This window comes from Streptopelia decaocto (genome assembly GCF_964273445.1).
Source record: "Streptopelia decaocto genome assembly, chromosome: 2".
NCBI classification, from domain to species: Eukaryota; Metazoa; Chordata; class Aves; order Columbiformes; family Columbidae; genus Streptopelia; species Streptopelia decaocto.
In genome coordinates this window covers 65,416,715-65,435,178 of record NC_138655.1, presented here as the reverse complement: position 1 = coordinate 65,435,178, position 18,464 = coordinate 65,416,715, and the positions used below count along the sequence as shown (strand labels likewise).

Genomic DNA, 18,464 nt, shown 5'->3' with positions numbered 1-18,464 from the left:
CTGAACTAGTTCCAGCAGAGAACAACAGCAATGGCTTTCAAGAAAGCAAAGTATCTGTTGTGAAGTCACTTCTAAAACTTTTCTTGGACCTTGGAAATGATAGCGCTTTCCCAGCAGTTAAGTACAACTCCTATTAAGTATTCAAACTAGGAATTTACACTGTGAATAAGTGTGAAATTAAATAGGCATTTAGGGTTGCTTATTTTATGATCTGCTTTTGGTGCATATGGAAAGCATTTGTTTGTCTCAGTTGCATATGATCATTTCTGGATACAAACGTGGCCTTCTGTGGCTGGATGTGGAAGGTCAAGTTCTTGCTGAGTATACTGACAAGAAGACCGAAAAGTTGTCAAAGTAAATTGATTTCAGCAAACTCTCTGTGGCAGGTAGACATTAATATTAAAATGTGTGCAGCGTGTAATGTGAGCTTATGTAGGCTTAAAATTATCCTCAAACAAGGAAAACTGCTTTCCAGAAACTGCACAGTACTGAAAACATACTGCTTCCCAGCTGATAATAAGCCCTTTTCCAAAAATGGCAATAGTGGTGTTTATAATCAGATAACCAGAACTTACAACATCTATTGCCGTAATGACTTTTGGTGGTTACTAAAGTGCTAAAGCTATTCTTCTGAAAGCAAAGTTCTTGAACCTCTGTTAGTTACCAAATGGCCAATCACTGACATTCAAAAATATGACAAACAGTAAAATTTAAAAGATCATTCAAAAATCTTGTTAAGCCCACAAGCCGAAGAAGAGAGCAGGCAGAAGTGTACAGAAACAGTGTAATGAAACAGTGGCTGCCTTTTGTCCTGAGCAGAGACTGAATAAATTATGTGGCTTCCTCTTCACTAAAACAGGAATGGAAAGTCGGGGGAGATACGTTGACTAAGATGGTCAAAGATCACTGCACTGAAAGTGAAAAAGAATACAGGGAAGAGAGGAAGAGTACCTATTTAAAGCAAAATGATGATATTTTGCACAGTTGGTCAAGACTTTCTTTACTTGGTTGTACTTGAGTTTCAAATGAGAGGAGCTATAATTGCTCATCTATAAAAATAAGTTCAACCTTATGTATTACCAAATCCTGTTGGAAAGACTGACATAATTGGAGTGTTAAATTCAAGTCACAGCCTCTTTAAGAAAGATCAAGTGGGTAAAAGTCAAGAGGGAGCACTCAAAAATAGCATTTCTTTTTGCTGTGTCAGTGACCTCTTGAAAGAAAATGAATATTTAAGGGATTACTGTCAGATTAGAGAAATATGAAGCAAATAATCAATATAAAGTTATTTCCTGATATTTGCAGAAGACCATCAGGTCACACTAGAAAACAAGATGATGAACTCAGGATGTAGTTATGATATATACAAGGGAAAATGAAGATGTATGATGGAGGACTTGCGTCTGGATGAAATATGATAGAAATTTCAAGTTCTTGAACAACAACAACAGAAAAGGGATATTGAACATAGAGATTTATGTTTAAATTAACATAGTTTATAACTGTGAATTGTTTAATAATATTACTCCATATCCATATATATACAGGCTTTCCTTATTATAAAAAATAAACAAATGAAAAGCTAACTAGGTCACTGTCTAACATATAATGAAAACAAAATTAAAAAGGAAAAAGTGATAACAGTTGGTGAAAATCAGAAGGTAGGAAAATTTGGAACATAACAAGGTCATGGCCAATCTGATGCGATTAACACTGCTCTGGGTAGAGATTTGTTCCAGGCTGCCTCTGGAGGTTCCTCCCCACCAATTATTCTGCAATTCTAGGATGGTCAGAGAAAGGAGCATAGCAATAAGACGTGTTTAAGTATATTGGGAACCAAAGGAAATCTAACAATACTAGCTCATGGTTAGGAAGAAGTAGTATTGTCAGTAACAATGTATAAACAGTCCAAGTGTTGACTTAATGTTCTTGTATTTTCTGTGTCTGTTTTGGGGAAACAGATGATGAAACAAATACTGTAAGCTTTTCTGCAGTAACTTGTGAGGATGGTGGTTAGATATTTTAAAACAAGTTGTTCTAAACAATTTTGTATTTAAGTTTTCTGAAAAATTGGTCAAGGAACCTTGTGGCTGTTTGTGATGAATTTTAATATTTTGGACCACTGAAGAATGTCAAAAGAACTGGAAGGAAGCTAACACTGCATTAATAAGTTAAAAGGCTATAAAGGATGGTTTGAATTGCTATAGGCTGAAGTGAGTCCTACAAAATGGAACACATGATACAGGTTTTTGACTAATAAGGAGCAGACAGAGGGAAAAGAAAAATTACCTCCTGCCAAACATGTCTTGCTTTGATGAAATTGTAATTTCTCTTAAGAAAAAAAATATTTTTTTTTATAACTTGAGTTAGTTTCCAAATAATCTCTCATAAGGCATTTGCCTTGCAAAGGTTAGGGAATGATAAGTAATGAAAACAAGTCAATAGCACATAGTAATCCTGATTAGTGAGAGAACAGCATGACTTAATACATTTCATAATCCTGTCTTCTGGATCATACTCATCTCTTCTGGAAAGCAGTGCTCCTGAAAAGAACTATAATCTTGGTAGATGATTAGCCTGTCATCACAGTGTGATGCTTTACTCAACAAAACAGCATTCTTGGATGGATAGGCAGATAAACAGGGAAGTTTGTAGAAGAAATTCTGTGTCCAGTTCTGGTGCTCATATCAGAAGATATTAATAAATTCCAAAGTTTTCAGAGAACAGCTATGCAAATAGCTAAAATGCAGTAAAAAGATCTCCTTTTAAGGAGAAATTTCAAGAATTCTGTTCAGACCCTCAGACAGATGATGGTGAAATTTTGTCTGCCAAACTGTATAAAAACTCTTGATAACCACTTCAGACTACAAAGAATAAGATCAAGAAAAATTCAAAGTGGAAGCTAGACAAAATAAGGCTAGAAATAAGGTATACATTTTTAACAGAAGGAATCTTTAACAGAACAACTTACTGAAGCTTTCATTTTATTCTATCTTAATAACAAGTCAAGAGCAAAGGTTTTTCTAAGCCTCTGCTTAGAAAATGCAATTCAGGGTGGTGCTTTGGCATGTCATGCATATGTGGTCATTCTAAAGCCTCAAACTTATTCAGTCCAGCCTTATTTACAAGTCAACTGAACACAGAATTTTTTACAGGAAAATTGAAATGTTATCATTTGTTGTATGAAAGCATGGAAAGTGACTTTAAAAAAATCAGAAAACCATCCTTAGATAAGAGAGAAATCTACCTATTGTCTTAAATTAAGGAAAAAGTATTAGAAGGAAATTATTCATCTGGAAATTATAATACATGAAGTGAAATTGTAGTGGATATTAACAGTTCATTGTAAACAAGATTAAGTAATTGAAAAAAAAAAAAAAGCATGACTAAGTTCTCTGCTTGGATCTTTTAATAATTTGGGAGAATGTGTTTGGTCAAAAATCCACAATGAAAAAAGTGAACAATTCTGTCCTGATTTTTGAGGACAGTCTAGAGGCACACAAATGTCTTTCAGTAATGATACAATATTTGACCTTGTGAGGAAACAGAATATTTTACATTTTCAACTGGAAAACATGTTCATGTGAATGTCTTTTCTGGAGGAAGATAGGAAGGAAGTAACATTACAAATCACAGTAGTTTGCAGGCAGAGGAAGGAATTATATAAATAAATTTATTTTTTACTTTGCTCTTAAATTAAAAGAGAAATCATCTTATTAAATGTTTGAACATCAGTTCCTTAAATCACATTAAAAAAAACCCACTCTGTTATAGTTATTAGTAATTTTCTAGCTTTTGTATTGTGAGGTTGCTATGTTGGTTACTATGCCCCAAGACATCAGAGATGCAACAGATTCTTTTGCAGCTATGAGGATATGGAATACCCTCCTTGTTCCAGGTTCCAGTATAAGTTGGGAAATTACCTGTTAGAGAGCAGTGTAGGGAAAAGGAACCTGGGGGTCCTGGTGGACAGCAGGATGACCATCAGCCAGCACTGTGCCCTTGTGGCCAGGAAGGCCAATGGCATCCTGGGGTGTATTAGAAGGGAGGTGATTAGTAGGTCGAGAGAGGTTCTCCTTCCCCTCTACTCTGCCCTGGTGAGACCACACCTGGAATATTGTGTCCAGTTCTGGGCCCCTCAGTTCAAGAAGGACAGGGAACTGCTGGAGAGAGTCCAGCACAGGGCAGCAAAGATGATGAAGGGAGTGGAGAATCTCCCTTATGAGGAAAGGCTGAGGGAGCTGGGGCTCTTTAGCTTGGAGGAGACTGAGGGGTGACCTCATTAATGTTTATAGATATCTAAAGGGTGAGTGTCACGAGGATGGAGCCAGGCTCTTCTCAGTGACAACCAATGATAGGACAAGGGGTAATGGGTACAAACTGGAACACAAAAGTTTCTACTTAAATTTGAGAAGAAACTTCTCCTCAGTGAGGGCAACAGAGCACTGGAACAGGCTGCACAGGGAGGCTGTAGAGTCCCCTTCTCCGGAGGTATTCAAGACCTGCCTGGACACCTTCCTGTGTAACCTCATCTAGGTGTTCCTGCTCCAGCAGGTGGATTGGGCTACATGATCTTCTGAGGTCCCTTCCAATCCCTAACATTCTGTGATTCTGTCCTTGTGCTTTTCAGCTGCATCTGGGCCCAGATGGCTAGCACTGTAAGGCAATACCTACATTAACATTTTAGTTTAGATCTGGAGTGTGGTTTTGAAATGAATCCTACTTTTGTCCCCACTTACCGTGCCTTCGTTCTTACCAAGGGGTGGTGTTTGAATGCATGGCCTAGCTCCCACAAGGAAGAGCCAAGAGCCACACGTGCTCCAGGAACACAACTAACTCTTCTTCCTCCAGAAACTGGTGCTTACCCACAGGACCAGTTTAGAGCTAATCTGTATGATGTAGTGGACACCGAGTCCTCTGCACCAAGTGCTGTGGTGGGCAGATCAGCTCTTCTTAGCACCACTCACTGATGTTCTCACAGCCTGACAGAACTGCAAGCACGCAGCAGATCCTTGTCCCCTTTCTGTGGCAGAAACAGCAGAAACTACTGAGGAGGAAAGGATGATGCCTTCTGCTGTCATCTGTGCCTGGTAAATATTGGTCCTGAACAGCTCTTGAGCTTCTCTGTTCTTTTCCTTCTGCATCTTTAGAAGACCAAAGAGTCATCTTGCAGACAGAATCCTGAATATTCACCAGGCTGGGACGTGAGACCATATGGGTGCAGTTATGACACAGAGCTTATCCCATCCTGTATCCAAGGCCTTCCACACTCTTATGCTGGTCCTTCCAAACTTTATTGAAACTACTGTTTTGTAGAAGTTGGAACTAATTTATTTGCAGAGTCCAAAAATCTCCAGGTTAGAAGAAGCAAATACAATATTTAGCTTGACATCCAATTAAAACTCAGGCCAAAATTTTTCATCTAGCATACATCTTTGTACAGACTAGTAATTTATGGCTAAGCTAGACTGTATCTTTATAAAACACATTCATTTTTGATTTAAAATGTTCTACAGAGAATCTGGCATACCCTTAAGTGAGGTGTTCCATTGATTAATTGCATTCACTCTTAAAATATTTCCAGTCAGGCTTTGCTTAGCTTCAGTCTCCAGTCATTCGTCTTTGTGCCTTTGTCTGTCAAGGAGCTACTTGCCACTGAAAAATCTTTTAATGCATAGGTGCTTCCAAACTCAAACTTTGCTGCCCTTGGGAAAATAGTTCAGTAAAAGTGACATATATTTTCAAAATCTTGTAAAAGGAAGGGAACCACAATTTAAAACATCACTTTGTTTTTCAGTTCTTTCCAATTACAGGGGAATAACAAGGAAAGAAGAGGTACTTTTTTTTCTTCTTCCTATACAGTATAGTTATACTGAGTTTGCCAGAGATGGAGAGAACTTTTTTACCAAGCCATGGCTGTAAGTTGAAATGAAGAAACCCTGGAATAGCATTCCTTTTACCTCACAGTTGCCATCACTTTTAGAGAGCTATAACGTGGTTATTTAGAATTTTTTAAAATCAGTTGTGTCTCAGAAAGCGGTTCCTATTGCAGCTACTACTAACTAAAGCTCTTTTTTTTTCTCTGAATGATAAAGTTGGAAAAACCTAATGGGTAGTGTGGAGGTGGAGCCAGGCTTCCCAGCCTGGGATGTACAATAATAGGAGAAGAGGCAATGGATATAAGTTGGAACACAGCTAGATATAAAGAAATTTATTTTATTTTTTCACTATGAGAATGATCAGAGACTGGAACAGGTTCCCAGGTACGATTTTGAATCTTTCTCTATGGCAGTGCTCAAAATTTTGACTATACGCAATCAAGGGGTTCTTCATCTAGAGGATTCTGCTTCAAGTGGGGAGTGGACTTGGATGATCTCAGGGGTCCCTTCCACTCTGAATTCTTCTTTGAATCTGTGAGGTAAAACCACAAGTTGTTTACACAAGTGTTTCAGCCTTTCTGCCATTGAGGGAACCTGATAAGTGCTCCCTTCTCCCACCTGGTTGAGGATGTGTGAAGCTTGTTGAAAACTAGTGTCTTCAATGTTTGGGGAACAACCCCACAAAGAATTGGCTGGATCAATGAAGCCCCTTGTCCTTAGGCAAATAGGCGCAAAACACACAACAGGTCCCCATTTGACCATATCACCCAGGCACATGCTGCCTATGAAACAGTGTGTTAATGAACTGGTAGTCTAAGTTGGCAGCTTTGCTGACATGCAACAAAAAAAGTGGTATAATTAGGTCCAAGATTTAACTATCCATGTTCTGTATTGCGAGTACTAAACCTCAATTTCATGACTTGATCTTTTGACATGCAGTCACATTTGGGCAAATGGTGATGCCTAAAATTAATTCCACTGTTTCTTTTTTTTAATGAGTAAATTGAGGCATGGTGTTTGCATTTATTGAAAATTACACAGAAAGACACTAGCAATCAGGAAACAGAACTCATTTTTATTAACTTGCTGTTTGCCTTGCGGTTCTCCAGCCGTTACAAAATATTGCCTCTATCAGAGAAGCCAATGTACAAGCTAAAAAGAAAAATGAATCTCTCATTTTAGCACAGTGTATTGTCCCCAAATTTAAACAAGTATTATTCTATTACCTAATTCATTCCTTTTAATCAAACAAAGGATATGCCTGTCTTTGTAATTTTTCTATAAATAAACCATGAAGTCTGGAAATTTTTAAATCTGAGAAGCCAGGCTGTCAGCCTTCAAATTCATAAATGTCTCTAATAGAATACTCTTTGATATGCATCTGATAAAAATAAACTAGTTACATAAGTTCCTGATTCAGCAAATAAATTAACTACATGCTGAACTTTAAGGCATATAAGTGAACCCAGTAGTATTCAGTAAGTACGCACATCTTAATTCAAAATTACTGAATGTCAAGAGTCATTGACATTGTTAGGAACATAACTGCAGTTCAGCTCTACTGATCATTGACAATATGTCTGGTGGATTAGTTGGTTGGTCTGACTGCCTGTTTTAGCAAGGTCAAATATTTCAGCTGTTATGTACCTGTAGTAAACCTATTTTCAGCAAAATTTTCAACTAATTGGGTGACAGCAGTGGTCACGTAGTCAAGGTATTTGATCAAATATGGTTACTAAAAAACCAGTGCAATTCAACTGTTTTAATTCCATGACTGCTTTCTCTTCCTTTTTGCTCTCTGTCCATGTGCAATTATGGACCATGTTTCAGTTAATTATTGCTAAACTCCTCTTTTGCCTCCCTTCGGTTTTCCCACAGTCTTCTCAAGATTAGTGTGACTAAATTGCATCTGAATTATCATCTTTGTCTCTTTTACATTATTTTTACCATCAACTTATTTCTTATACACAGTTTTGCTTATTTTTATATAGAAAGTAAGTAGTGGTTTTTTTTCTTTTTTTTCTAAAGGAGAGGTTGGATTTTGTTGTAGTAGTAGTAGTCTCAACTGCAAAAGATCTCAGAAAATCACAACGCTTATTAATTTCTAATGGACTTTCTATATGATGGGGATGCAGGTCTCTTTCCTGTTTTTCTGGTTTGATTTTTGTGTGAATCTACTTGGTTCATCATAAAAAAAGAAACTGAAGATTGTGTGCTGGTTTTACATAATTATATGTCTATGTCTCATGGGGGGGCTGTTGGTGGTGTTGCTTTTTGTTTTGTTTTTACACAAAATGATCATCCAGCTCCTTGACCAGGAAATATTTGTATTTGAATTATATTATCTTTTGATAGATAAATGAGTCAGAGTATAGTAATGCACTTCTGTGGTTTGAAGGTCTTGCAAGCGTTTTATGAATTGAAGTTTTTCATACAAATAGTTTGAAAAGTAGCTGAAGTCATTTGTATTCTGCTGCACAAGGGCATCAAATTCTCTGTTAGCAACTTCTGTATTTTGCAGTGGAAGCCATTAAATTCCATGCCAATATCAATTTATTTTGTTGCTCTGTGATACACTTCTTCGTCCTCACTTCTGCCCCTTGCAAAGGAACGAAGTATGACTCATAGCTGAAAATAATAAACAAATTTTATGTTGGTTTAATATTTTCAGCAAGTACATGCTTTCCAAGCAGTATGGCCGCATTTCTTACACCCTGATCACCAAGACCACACACAGTCCCTGTCTAAACCTGCTTTTTCCCATGTGCCAGAGACTAAGTTTGAAGCCTGTTGGAGCAGCTCTTCTTCAGGACTTCTACAAGTCTGTACAACTGCCCTGGTTATAAGGTGGTTTCAAGTCTGTGATGCCAAGTGCAGTGTAAGAATCTCTGTGGAAGACAGAGCTTTAGTTGTGCGTCTGAGGTTTTTGGCCAGTGTTTCCAGCTCTTCCTGTTCCCTCTGCAAAACTAACACTAGTGTTTGCTTCCAATCTTTTTGAACCATTCATTGTAATTGAGTCAGAAGTGCTCAATGGGCAAATCTTCCAGAGTCAGCTGCAAACAAGAATGGCTGATTGCTTTCTCTCCATGAACGGGGAAGATAAAACATTATCTTTTAGCTTACACAACTTTTTGGTATATTTACATTGGAAATCAGAAGTTTTGTCGTCAGTAGAGTAGTGATGTTCTGGACCAGTCTCTTAATGAGAGTAGTCAGACCTGTAATATCAAGGGCCTAGATTCTGACTTGAGAGGTCCCGTCCAGTCTACTTTCTGGCCAAATAGCGCACTCTGAAATTACCAAGTCAGCATAATTAAAATGGAAAGAGGCAATAAGATAAAAGTCACTATTCACAGCTGTCACTCTGGGAAACATGTGGACCACATGTATCAAATTCATGCTACAAATTTAGTCTCTTCACTGCTATTTAGCTTCCTTGTTGCCTGTTGATTTTAGTGTGTGATTACAAGGAGGAGGGAAATTAGGTACCTGCTGAGATATGCTCCAACGTTACGGACTTAATTTTTGAAGAAAGAAGAAATTCTGGTGTATCATTCTGTGACGGAACACAAATCATTAAATGAAATGTTTGTGATCTTTGAAATAAGAATTCCCCTTTTTCATGCTGAAGCCCATGCTAAAAGTACATTCTCAAGTATTTTATGCCTTCGGTCTTTTTTCATAATGTTCATTTTTTTCTTTAAAATTATTTTCAAGCCTTCTGTAGCTCTTGATGTCACTGTCTTTTCTATTCTGGATTATAGTAGGTTTTTCAAGTCTGATTTCCCTCGATCTTCACACGCACATATGGGATCTAGATTTATGGGGTCTAGAATTTCTTCTTTAATATAAAAGAAAGGCAGTTTTGCTGACATGTAATACCATGGTGTTGAAGCTTGCTTCTTTGGAATAAATGTGATTAAATAGATCCTAACTTTATATACATTTTTCACATCAAGTGTAAAGACTTGTAAAGGTTCAACATCAGTGAATATAAAGTCATTCGAGTAGTCTTAGTAGGTGAACTGAACACATGGTTCCATTATTTTAATAAAGCAAATGAAGAAAATATGGAAGAAGGAAAGATGAGTTTGCTTCTAACTCCAGCACAGGTGGAACTACTGGATAATCTGCTGTACCTATGTTACAGAAACTGTAAGAAGAATAGTTTGAGGACTCAAATATTACATGTATTAGAAAATCTTAAAACTTAAATTTGTGAAAATGGTGCTGTGACTGGGAACATTTTTGACAATTTTTTTTCATGTTCTTTTTTTCAATCTAGTTTCTCTGAGATTGAATAAAGATTTAGAGAACTTGATTTGTATGAAAGGAATTGATTTATAAGGTTCCTGACCTTCTCTGATTTATCAGAAAAAATATAATGTGATCTCTTGCTCACCTACAAAAATTCAAATTTATGTCTAGGAGATATCTTCTTTATATGCAAGGGCCAGCTGCAGTTTCCAAAGAGTTTTGGGAGCTTTGCTGTTACTGGAAGCCTTCTGAATGGTATATTCCAGGTGAAGCACAATTGGTTGGAGTTTGGCATGGGAAGTGTTGAACAACCTTCTCTTGCCTGCCTTGCATGAGGAGGCCTCACACCCTGTGTGTCCTCCATGTTAATGCTGTAGGGACTGTTTCCTACCATGACACTAATGGATAGAGGTGAAAGTCTGAAATCAGAACAGGATGTTTCTGTTTGGTTGGCTGTTCCCAATGCCTTTCTTGTACATCTGTTGTGACAGTAGAGAAGGTGCATTTCTCATTGTGCTCCCTGTTGACAGTATTAGGGGCTTTTAAAATCCAAGCTGCGCTTGTTATTCTCTGTATTACTTTCTAATGGTTACACATGAAGAAGAAAACTGTCTAGACTGTTAACCATATCATAGGGGAGGACATCACAAACACTGAATGATGTACTCTCTAAGGAGACAATTTAGAAGTATCTCGTATCCTCTGTCAGTTTTCAGCGTCTGCCATTAAAACAACTGCATGGTAATTGTTGCAGGAGGGTTGGGCAGGTATTGCTGCCCTTCTTACAGTAAAACCAGAGCACAAAAAGGGCCTTGTCAGCAAGCAATAACACTAAAAAGGGAAAAGTGACTTGCTAGGCAAACACTAAAAAAGATAATGGAATTACTTTCAAAGGCTTCTAAGTGCTTCTTAGTCAGTTGTCTTATGTTATATACCTTTACTGCAAATAAAATCAAGTTGGGAAAGTAATATCAGCCTCTTACTGCTTAGGTACCTAAACTCTTTTATTGATATCGACCATTTTTACCTTTTATTTGCTTTTGTGGCAGTATATTTAGGATAACCAGAACAATAGTTTGAAGTCTGACAGAGAATCTACTGAAAGTCCTGTAATTTCTTTCCACTAAGTTTCTAACTAATTTTTACTTAATTAAATGAAGTTAGAAGACATGTTTTCCCCTGTGACAAATCTACTGCCTTTGTAAATAACAAATATGTCCTTAAAAATACACACAAATTTCTTACCAAATTTGTTTGGGCACCATAGACTAAATCTACTTTATAGAATGAATTTCTGATAAACAAGCTTTGTCAGCTTCTTGCTTACTGAGAGCAGGCGACTTCCACCTTTTTGCAACTGTTTTGCTTTTTCATGTTAGTTTTGATTGCTTAGATTTTTTATTTTTCTCGAGAACAAGGCAGCATGCGTTTAAATAGGGTATTTTAATTTTTGGCTTTGTTGATTTTTTTTGTGTGTGTTTTTTTTTGTTTTTGTTTTTTGGTTTTTTTTGGGTTTTTTTTGGTTGTTTGTTTTGGGTTTTTTTTGTTTTTTGTTTTTTGTTTTTTGTTTTTTTTTTGCAGAGCAGTCTAAAAAGTACATGTAGGTTATTAATATGTCTGTTTTTATGACCAGAGAAACACTTTGCATGTGGCGACATTTGAATCTTCGCTGAGAAAGTGCCTGTAAAGGCTGCATATGATTTTTTTTTCCTTCCTACTTTCAGTATTAGTTTATGGGAATCTAATTTAATTTCAGTTATTTTACCAGAAATATTCTCACTGTTTGTAATGAGCTATTCAGCTGAGGTGACCCTTGAGACTTAAATGCAAAGTTACAGTAAGATCCTAGTAACAAAAGTCTTTATTGATGTATTTTTGAGAGTTTTTGAGTATTTAGTTTCCATTCCTCAGGTTCAGGAAAGCAAAATAGAATAGATGTACTATGATTCTTACCGTAAGACTCTTTAAAAGTTCTCAGAAAAATTAGATCTCTGTGCGCCCACAAAGTTTGATATATGCTTGCTTTATTTAAAATGTTGTTAAAATTCTTTCAGTTAAAATAATTAGATATGCCTAAATGTAAATGATAACAAGATGTTTTGTAATTAGCTAATTCTGGTGGCCTTTGTGTAACCCGTTATACATTTATACATTTTCCATGTATCAAAATGTTAATATTGATCATGATTTTTCTGTGTTCTTTTTCTAACAATAATCAGTTTTTTACCTTGATCAAGTACACTTGTCCTTTTTATTTAGCTGTATTTTCAAGTGTTAGGTTATGTCACTCTAATTCAAATATTGTATTTGTTTTCACTGCCATAGCTTAATACTTGCAGTGGAAGGTTTCCATTTCTGATATCAAAGGTACCAAATGATATCCCCTTGACAATCAACACTTTATTTATATACAAACAAGATGAGCCCTGCTTTTGCTGTCATTCACTTTAATAATCAGCAAAACTTTGAAGTCAAGAATATTTTAAACTGAATGTCAAGTGAAAAATGTTTTATTTATCCTTGTTTCTCTGCAATACTTGGTTAGTGTTTGCTTGCTGGAATGTCTTTTATTTCACAGTCCTAAAATTTTCTTTTGATTTGTCTATCATTCAGTGCCTCAGTATGTTAGAACTGAAACATGCCTGCAAGTCCATAGCTTTCCTGACGGTAACATAATGCATCTGAAAGGTGCCTGCTACTCATTTATGTTAAAATACTTAGCTTAGTTTCTTCTTATTGCTTAATGAACCGTTGTCTGTGTTATTAAGCAATGTTGATTATTCTCTGACTGGTGCTATCAGGAGTGTCAAAAATAAATCTACTAGCGAATATTCTAAAACACTCTTGTTGCTGTACAAATAGCATGGCCCAGCATGCAGGTTTTAGCAACAGGTGCTGCAAACTTACACCTCCCCTTTTTTATTTTCCATTGCAAGTAATAAAGTTTTATACTTTCTCCTGCATGTCATCTCATCACAGATAAGTGAGTATTCTTTATTACACACTTTTCTTAATTTGCCCTTCAAGCCTAGAACTTATTATGCCTTCTATGCCCCTGTGGGTTCCAGACAAGAAAGTGTTTGTGTTCGGAAAAGCACATATTGCTTGACTTGATGCCCAGAGCACTGTAAACATTTTTAATTTGGTTTGCACTTAGCAAAAATTAAAATGTCCTTCTGCATTACCAATTGGGACTGAACATATCCTCATGAGAAGACCACCTTCAAGTCTCGCAGACAGCCTGTGAACTGTCTCCTTCTCCTTCCCCCCCCATCAGATTTTCCAGTAAAGTGAGTAGAAAGTTATTGAGAAGATGAAATAAACAATAATAATATCTAAATGTACTGCTGGTACATGGAGTAAATGTCTCAGTGAGACTCAATGTCAAAAAGAGCTGGAAAGCCAATTTTAGAGCTGCTGTTTATTGTCCTTCTCTTTTTTTTTTTTTTTTTCCCCCCGGCATTCTTAGCATTTTCTTTCCAGTTCATCCTCTGTTTCTCATTTACTTTTTCCTTCTGTGTTTTATTGCTTTTGAGAACTCCCAGCTGATCCCCCTGTGCTTCGGTTCCACTTTCTCTCACAACTGCTTTCCAAAACAGGATCATTGAACAGTTAATGCCGGCACTTAAAATGAGTGAACAACCCAATTAGATTAACCGAGGGCAGGGAAACTCACATCTCAGACTTTTATTCTCTGCCAACTCAGGAAGACAAAAGAACATCAAACAGCTCCCAGGTTCTGCCAGGCATAGCAGTGCAACATATAATTGGGACCATAATGTCCGTGCTGGTGATGATGTTGCTGTTTTTCTGCCTTTAGAGGATAAGGACATTTGCCGTTTGCTGGAGCAGAATTAAATAGATGAAATGAGAGAATTCCACAGGTTTGACCTTATAGAATTTGGGTGTGAACAAATAAATGTAATTATTTAAGCCTTCCTGGGAGTAAAAGACCGTAACCAGCTGTTTTGGTCTGTTTTGGGAATGTTAGCTAATTCATCCATACCTGGCTGGCTTCCAATGGATCAAGAATTTGTGGTTTTGCTCCTGAGTAACACAGGGCATTGGAGAGAGGGCAGAGACATGGTGCTTGGTCTCAAAAGATTATCATCTTTATTTAGCCAATGTAATTGATACAGAAGGCAGACAACTTTTCCAGCCAAGAAGTGTAGGTTTGTTTGTTTGTTTTTCTGGCCTTCCTGATTGAGCTTCCTATATTTCTTAAGGGTTTTGCAGCTGTACTGTACATTTTTATTTATAGATGTGTGTGTATATCCAAACACTCCCCCACTCCTCCTCCAAAAAAAATGCTGTCAGGACTAGGATTTAAAAAGCATGTCTTTCAGGTATAAGCCCCACTGCCACAGAACGGAGGTCAGCACCAATACCTTTACCAGCTGGCATGTTGGTAACTGGGTTTAAGTTCCCTTCCTTCCCCTGCCAATTGATGACTTTTCAGTGCCAGCCAGCACATGGGCATAGTTCTGTCTTCCAGAGGTTTTGTACTGAACGTGATTTGCTCTTTCCATTGCTCCTCATTAGCAGAATAGAGACAAGCTGCCCTGTTGAACTTCTGATATTAATTCTTGCATTTGACTGTTTACCGTTCTCTGTATCTTATTCTTGCCTTTTGCCACCTTCCTTTAGTCTCTCCATCAGTGGAGAAGATTGTGGAATATCTTACAGACAGTCATCTTGAGGAACTGGAATGACCTTGACCAAAATAGAATGAGAAACCAGAATGTTTTTGTACAGGAAAAGATATTTACAATGTGTTAGCCAAACTGCCAGAGCACGTGCAAGATTAAGTCAACCAATCGCAAGATAACTTTAAGCGTGTGAACAGCTAGCATAAGCCCATTAAAACAGAAGGTTAATGCATGTACAACAGCTACTAACTATAAATGTAAGTGCCTTGCGGAAATAAAGGGTCTCTTGGTTCACCCACACTGAGAGTCCGTGCCGTTAATCCCTCAGGAGATGGCACAAGTTATTTCTGCCTACAGCAACCCCCCAAAAATGCGAAGTCGGCATACGGCTTTTTTTCCTTTTTTTTTTCTTTTTTTTCCTCTCTCTCTCTCTTTTTCTTTTTTTTTTTTTTTTTTTAATTTAGATGTCCTTTATTTGTGCAGCAAGGCAGTTAAGAGATAGTGAGGACATACAGCCTTAGCACAGGCTGCTGTTCGGCAGGTCGCCAAATGCTGTTTGATACCTCACCTTGTCTCTCATTTGTTGCGACTGGTTTGTAAATAATCTCCTCTAGGTTTAACTCTGGTTTTGAGTCAGGAAGCTAGTTAGATTTTGGCTTAAATGTATTCTCTCTCACTTTAATCTGCATAAATTTCAGCATAATTGATCCTGGAAAAGTGTTTGCCATTGGAATTTCTCTGAGTTTGTGTGTGTATATATATATATACGTGTGTATGTATATAGAGATATATATACACACATTTTTTAAATTTTTTTTTTTTACAAGACAGGATGGTATGAGTCATATAAAATTTCCTTTCATACAGCTTCTTAATTTTGTTTTTGCAAAGTGGCATTGAAAGTCATGTGTAATAATTTCTTGCTGGCATAGTATTTCACAGTCCTCAACAGACCTTTGCACTTGAATTCCTGTGAAGTGATTTCTAATGGTTAGTTTGTTTTGCTTTCAATAAATTTCAAATGGTAAAGATTTGTCAAACATAAATTTCTAGTATTAGTTTCTCTGTAAGAAAATAGTTTCATTTTGCTTTATTTGCTGTTTAACAAAATGTGTCACTGGTTATTCATCATGGAAGAAGCCTTCCAACCTGCAGATGATGTTGCATTAACAGATATCCTGTGTTCTTTGTTAAACTTGAAACATTTCAGTAGAGCTTTATAACAGGGACAATATTTAATTTCTCAAAGTAATTGCTCTTGCCAATCTTTCCACGCACCACTTTAGCATGGAATGAGGCTATTAACAAAGGGGTGCTGCTGATTTCTAATCCTTTGAATTTCTTTCTGTACTCGGTGCAGAGAGAGAGCAAGAGAATGCCCTCTAGAGAACAAGATCAGCTCCCGAGTTGGGCATTGCCTTCAAGAAGGGTCTTTCTCCGTGGACTGCAGAAGAAGGCTAGAGAAACTAAAATAACTTCAGTGACTAGCCTGGATTTCTAACTGATTAAGACGGCTTAATTATATCAACATGTTGGAAATTTTTCTGTGGTATAAATTCACCTTCCATCTGCACAACCTTTTCATCCTTATTTTTTAGTTTTTCAGCTTCTAGTCAAAATATCTTCTCCATGAGTATCTCAATTAATACATGAATGTGACTGAAAACTGTTTCTGAATTTGGTTTTGAGAATAATATAGGGATCTTTTGCATGGGAGGCAGTAAAACGCTACTTAGCCTCTTAGCGTATGTTGTCTATTTGAAAAGGAATTTGCAGGGAGCTCAGTACTCTTTCTAGCTTGCACACCCAGTTGATATTATTTAGTTTAAAACAGCCCCTTAAAGTGCCACTTAAAATGAAAGTTATTTGACACACATGCAGAATATCTACCTTGTAGACCTATGTTCAGTATTATTTAAGATCAGCCATCACTTTCACATAAAACCTGAATTTTCTATAATATGCTAGATATGTTGTATTGTTAAAACAACTAACTCAGTTTCACATGCTTGCATTTGTTCTATAGAAATGTATATCCGTATAACTGTTTACATTACAAGTTTTAGTTTTAGATCATGGAATTATTTGTTCTCTTGATTCACTTAAAATGACATACCTTTTAAATACAAGCCACAGAGTTTTGTTCTTTGTACAGTAAGTTGTGTTAACAGTTTTTCTTTACCAAAATGAGTGTGCTACGATACATAATTTGAATTGTTGCTCTGATTATTTCACATATCAGAACCTACTCTTTAAAAACATATACTTTTATATTTTTGTTGAAGAACAAAAGGAAATATGTCTCTGTAATTACAGCATAAGAGTCTTTTTTAGTCATTTGCGTACTGAATCTTCAATATTTATTTCTAGTTTGTAGTTGAAAAAGGCTGGAATTTCTGGTTGAATGTGTGATTTTTTTGCCACTTGTTTTGTTTATCTGCAATTGGTAGTTTTCATTTGCTTATGATTGTATTATTTTTTATCCTCTGGAATGTTGTACTTTTACCTGTGGAAGTTTTCATTCTTCTCCTACATGTAACATTTTTATTTTCATGTACCTTTTAAGTCCATGCTTTTCCTGCCAAGCCAAGTTTATTTCCGAAAGTAACCTTGCTATATTCAGATTCAATTTTGTCATAAATAAATTTCATTTCCAGTTAATCCACATCGATGTGATTTAGCTGCATTACCTAGTTGCTTACCATAACTCGGGGCCTTATGGTGCAGCTGATTTCACATAAATAAAAGTGGGTTGTTTTCTGACTATGAACTTCCAAATATCATTGAGTAGTGAGTCACTCAAAAATTTCAAACAGACCATCAGTTTTTGGAGAGCAAACCAGAGAAACTTAGATTGTTGGAGCAAGCAGTTGTGCAAAATTAAAGGGTTTATGAAAGTGCGGGAAGACTACAGGAGTTTTTCTGTGAGGTTTTTCTAATCTAAGGTAATTTTTTTCAGAAAAACTAGCAATATAGTTTTAGGAGAACAGAATGGATGGACAAAATTAGTTATTTAAATATTTTTATAAATAAGAATGTTCACTGTCATTTAAAAACTTTTTATTTTCATACTTTCATTGTATAGCAATGAAATATAAAAAGTGGAAAATAAAATACGACTTTTCAGCCAGACCAAAATAAGATTTTGTACAGAATTACAAATTTTGTTACTTTGCAGTTATCCAGAATAAGCTTATCTTTTATAAGTCATTCTCCAAATTCTGTCACTCCATGTAGTTTTTGTTTTCTGTCATTTTACTGTTCCCACTGGTATTAAATGGAGACTTGTCATGTTTCTTGGGAGGAGGGTCAGAGGCTGACACCTCAGCTATCCTGGGAAAGAATCAGAAGGTAGGAAAATCATGCCTTTTGGCTTGAAAGATTCATATGGAATTATTCTATTTTGAAGTGCTCTATTTCTGTCACCATGTAATTAGCACTCAGCACAAATGAATATGGTTAAAAAATGGACTCTATGTCTTGGTGCTAATCACAGCGCAGCTAGAGTGACAAGTAACATCACTTTGGTCACCTGCTGGGCCGTTATTCACTGACCTTAAAGACTGCAATGAGCAAAACTGATTCTGTTTTAAAACCTAGGCTGTATCTTATGGAAGTGAAATAGCTATATCTTCAGACTGTTGGTTCAGTAAAGCATATTGACTTATAGGTATTCTCT

General features: G+C 36.5%; 1 protein-coding gene across 1 annotated transcript in view; it reads left to right on the top strand.

Annotated features, from left to right (window-relative positions):
* The window catches only part of GABBR2 (gamma-aminobutyric acid type B receptor subunit 2), a gene marked incomplete at both ends in the record, with an annotated part of 486,849 nt that overhangs the window by 123,406 nt on the left and 344,979 nt on the right, over positions 1–18,464 (top strand). The window lies entirely within an intron of this gene.